Genomic DNA, 5,394 nt, shown 5'->3' with positions numbered 1-5,394 from the left:
GAGATCATAATAATCTGGCCACTCAGTATAAATTGCTGAAGCAAACGGAATGAGCTGCCTGGGTGCTGAGCAGAAGAACGAGCTGCCAATCGGCAGAGGCCGCCATGCGTAGCAGAAAGCCGTAGGGCTTGTTGTTGGGAAATCCTTTTATAGCTCTCCGGGGCTTATAGGGTCCCCTGCGATCGAGTCTCATCTTATGAAGGATCAGCCCTCTCTCGACTGGTATAAAATTAACATTTCAAGTTAATTCCTGAAGCCAGCCCAGCCCTGGGAGTGTGCCAGTGCTCAGGGCTGCAGAAACTCTTCCATGAGCAAGGAATGGCAATCGGTGAATCTCAGGAGAGGGGCCAACGTCCCTCCCCCATTCCTCGCTTGCTGCCACCACCATGTCTCTGCCCAGAGATTTAAGATTCGTTTTGCACCTTTCTGAGTGGACCTCAAAGCTCTTTACAGACAAGAATGAGGGTTATCCCAGGACAGGATTCTTAGTTTGTATTCATCATATTACACTTGGCCAAAGCAACGGTCGCAGTTGGAAGCAGGAACAGGCTTCATACTTCCTGAGAAGTCTTGGGATTTTGAAATCACAGAATGAATCTGAAGTATGAGGCAAGTCTCAAAGTAACTCAGAAATGTGGCAGAGGTGTGTCCCATTGTGACTTACACCCGAGTATGCTGTTTTCTTTAATCCAATCGGACAGGTGGTAGTAGTGCAACAGTGGATAATAATAACAGTAACAACAACAACTACTAACATTTACATAGCATTTACTACGCTCTAGACCAGTGATGGGCAACCTTTTGAGCTTGGTGTGTCAAACTTCGCCAAAAAACTGAGCATAACTCGGGTAGTGTGTCACTTTGAGGAAAAAACTAACTCCAAGACTCTAGTCGCAAATGTTTCATCCTCAGGAGCAGCAAATGTTTCATCCTCGGCATGCGGCCGCGTGTCATCAGAAATGGCTACGCGTGTCAGTGCTGACACGCGTGTCATAGGTTCGCCATCACTGTTCTAGACACTGTTCTAAGACCCTTACAACAATTGATGACAACCCATAAAACAGGTACTGTTAGTATCCTCCCATTTGACAGATGAGAAAACTGAGGCACAGAGATTGAGTAACTTGCCAAAGGGCACATAACAATAATAGAACTAATTGCATTTAAAACTTTCATAATAACTGCTATCATTACTGCCTTCATTTTGCAAATAAGGAAATGGGGGCTCAGAGACCTCAAATAACTTTTCTAAGGTCACACAGTGCTGAAATGGTGGCATGGCTCACCCCTATCATTTAGGGCACCTACAGCAAGAGTACAGACATTGACCCCTATTCCATGGCAAAAGTTATACATCAAGCGAACAGCTAAATAAAGTGTGTTCTGTTCTCCTGCTTTGAAAAAGAAACCTTCATGACATCCTGGAAGGCCAGATTCAACTTTAGAATTTTCAGACTTCTTGGTCTGGTGCAGAGAGAGTCATGGTCCAGTCCCTGGCCTGGCGCCCTCTCTTCCCACCCCCGAAGCTCAGATACTATCCTCCCGTAGGCACCATCCAGCTCTGTCCATGCGGTCTCTCAATGGCTGCCCCTGAGCCACCCTGAAATCTAGGGAATACACAATCTCGGGAGGACCCGCCCATGAAGAGGCCTGCACAGGTCCTGGAAGCAGGGAGTTCTGTTGTCTCAGACCTGGAGCATGGCCTGGAGGGGCAGAGATGGGCTGGGTGGGCATGTTCCTTTGATCGGGTGGACTCTTCACTCCATGGGGAGCACGCCCTAGAAGGACCCCAGCGGGGCCCTCTGGAGCTCATGGCCCCGGGCAGAGGTCCTCTTGCCTGGGTCTGAGAGCAGCACTGGGGTAGCACCAGGGCTTTGACCAGGTCTCCACACTCCCAGCCTCCTGGCCCTACTGAATCACCATGCATGTCATCCCTCGGCCTCGGACCCCCATTTTCACGTCCCTGGGACTGCAAATGGTAGAGGAACACCACGGGAAGGAGGGTACTAAGAGCGGGGGGTGCAGTGGGTGAGGGGAAGGAGCCCGAGATTTCCCCTCACCCACTCCCATTTCCCCTTTTCCACTGGGTCCTGCCCCCGGCAGCCGGCCAGGGAAACAAACACTGCCCCAGCGAGTCCAAGTCGTGGCCACACCCTTTCCTTGTTTATGGACACAAAGCAGGGAGAGACTAGGAACCGAGGAACCGCCTTGAAAATAATGAGTGCAGGAACTGTTAATTCTCTCTTAAGCTGGAAGATAAGACTTCTGCAAAATCACTTGCCTGGAGAAAAGGCCTTTTTCTTCCTTCAGACGTTAGGGTAGCCAAGGGCCTGCCCACCAAGCCTGTCCCTGCCGCTGCAGATACTTCCTGGCACCTGGCATGGGCTGTTTACATGGGCTTAGGAGGGATCCTGTCAATCCATCCAGGCTTCTAAATTTAGTTTCCATACATCAGTGCAATTTCCTGTGCTAGCTATCGAAATTAAAATGTTCCACAGGCTTCATTTCATACTGTCATCACACACGGTGTCACGCTTCCTTTTTTAAAGATCCACGTAACACCCCCACTAACCACCAGCTCACAAGCACCCGGTATCAGAGCTCAAACTCCAGCGGTCAGTGGCTGAAAGGATTGGGCTCAGTCCTTTTCCGAGGCACTGGGGGAGAAAAGACAGACCTCCTGTGCCAATTCCAGAACATTCCTGTCCGAGTCCTGGGACTTCAGAAACCCACCCAAACCAGGATGAACGAAACGTGGTGTGTTTGTTTGTGTGTGTGTGTGTGTTTTAATTCTCACCCAAGGATATGTTTTTATGGATTTGTAGAGAGAGAGAGGAAGGGGGAGGGAGAGAGAATGAGAGGAACATCTGTTGCCTCCCTTATGCACTCCGACTGGGGATCAAACCCGCAACCTGGGCATGTGCCCCGACCAGAAATGGAACTCTTGATCTTTCAGTGTACGGGATGACACTCCCACCAACTGGGCCACACTGGCCAGGGAAAACTAAACGCGGTGTTTTGTCATAAAGAGCAGGCCAGTGTTGGGCAAAGAATATATCAGATCTCTCTATAGAGGATTGGAAGTAGAAATATCAACCCCCTAGTTAGCCAGGATGGTTTACGGTATCTCTTCTTTATCCCTGCATCCCCACTCCCTTCCACCCCCTGTGGCTGGGCAGGCAGCCCTGCAGTTCTTCTCATTTGGAGCACTAGCTTAACTGCAGTCAGGTTCCAAACTGAGAGCGTCTGATGGGTCCAGCTTGAGTCAGGTGTCTGGGTCCAGTCCAATCGGCCGTGGCTCAAGAGAATGGGTAGAGTCAGCAACAGTGCAAACAAGCCTGCCAGTTGGATCCTTGGGGTTGAGTGGTTAGAAGTTCTAACCCAACAGCGGTGGGCAGGTGCCCTAAAGGCAGGCCTAGGTTCAGTACCCAGGACTCTAGGCCAGGCTGAAGAATTGGGACTTTATTCTGGGGTGATATGGAGTCTCCATATTTGTACAGTTGGACAGTCTTTAGGGAATGGGCAGTTACTATTACACACATTTAAAATAGACTACTACCTCTTAACCTTTGCCTTAACTTTGTTGGATGATGAGCAGTTTGATGTCAGGTTTCACATCTGTGCTTGTTCTGCTGCAAATGGTTCATCCTTATTTACCAAGAATCATCATGGCAATATCCTTATCATCCTACCTCTCCTCGTTAATACCTTTTCTGGCTTTCTGTGTTGGAGCCAGACCTCGAGCCCAGACTCAAAGGTAGGAAGAAACGTTGTTGAGAAACCAATATGGTCACTAACTACCTGGCGTTTGGCCTGGTTTAAGCCTACTTGGAACTTGCCTAGAGAACGACTCTTGTCAGCTTGGTTCCCTTTTGGGCCCTGAGCCCAATCACAGCTCTCACTGCATTTACTGGACTTGTCTAATATGTAAAACAATAGCCTGTTCTACACTCTGAAATACCATAAACCTCTCAGTTCATAAATCCCAGACTGGGATATCTGAGGAATTTTTGGCCGATCCACCCAGAAACATGGCCAATCTAGATGTTAGAGGAATTTCTTGAGTTTCAAGCCAACCAAGGACATTAACACTTCACCCATATTCCTGAGGAATGCAATCCTTTTGTACAGTTGGACAGTCTTTAGGGAATGGGCAGTGTTACTATTATGTATTTTAAGAAATGTGGATTTTGTTTCCCTGACATTTATGTTCACGGGGAACAAAGCACTCATTGCAAACTAAATGCGGGGCATGGTATAATCTGTGCTGCCACATTAGATTCATTTTCTTTTAATTTTTTTTTCTTGCTAGAATGACTAAAGGAAAATTCTGTACCAAAATCAAGATGTAAGCTAAATTTCATTAAGGCCTTTATTCGGTCATTAGCTGTGAGTTGCGCATTGGCTATGTGAAGGGCATGGCGCTAGGTGCGTGTGTGCTGAGGTAAAGGGCACAGTCTTTGCCCTCATCACATCACAGTCCAGTGCTGATGACAGATTTATAAACCAAAAATGACAGTGCAGTGTACCAAGGATGATAAGGACATAGACTGTTAAGAGATGAAAAAGTAGGGACTGCTAACTCGGCCAGGGTTGGGTGTGGTGAGAGAAAACTTCCTGATGGAGAATAAAGCCTGAGCCAATTTTTAAAGTTTAAAAAGGAGTCAACCAGGTAGATGAAATGGGTAAAATGGGAAGGGTATTCAGTCAGGGGGAGAGCATGGAAGAGCAGGATGCATTGTGGGTGTTGGTTATGGCTTGTTTTGGTTGGAATTTAGGCTAGGAGTCGGATGGAGAGGGCTGGAAAGGTTGGCTGGGACCCCTAGGTCACAAAGGACTCTAGGCCAGGCTGAAGAATTGGGACTTTATTCTGGGGTGATATGGAGTCTCCAGAATATTTCCTTTTTAAGAAAAACTTTTATTGAAGTGTAAAAGAGGTGCAGAAATATGCACATGCGATAAATATTCCGCTTAATGAATTTTCATGGACTGAACACAGCTGTATAGCCTGCATCTAGGTCATAATGTAACCAGAACCCCTGAAGCCCAGGCTGGCTCTCTTACCGTCACTACTCCCCTCTCCAAGGGAGACCACCAACCTGGCTTCTAACATGATCGATTTGTTTAGCCTGTGTTGTTTTTTTTTAACATTATTTAAGTAGATTGTTAAAGTATGTACCCCTTTGTGTCTGGCTTCTATCAACCAGCATTATGTGGAGATGTGGTTCATGCAATCTCATGGTTGTATAATATCCTATGCATGAGTTTGCCATAATTTATTTATTCTTCCTATCAACATTTGAGCTCTTTCCAGTTTGAGGCTATTAGGAATAGTGCTGCTGTGCCTGTTCTTATACATGCCTTTTGGTGAATATATGTATGTATTTCCACTGG

This window comes from Eptesicus fuscus, chromosome 16 (assembly GCF_027574615.1).
Source record: "Eptesicus fuscus isolate TK198812 chromosome 16, DD_ASM_mEF_20220401, whole genome shotgun sequence".
Lineage (NCBI taxonomy): Eukaryota > Metazoa > Chordata > Mammalia > Chiroptera > Vespertilionidae > Eptesicus > Eptesicus fuscus.
Note: the sequence above shows the minus strand (reverse complement) of the source record.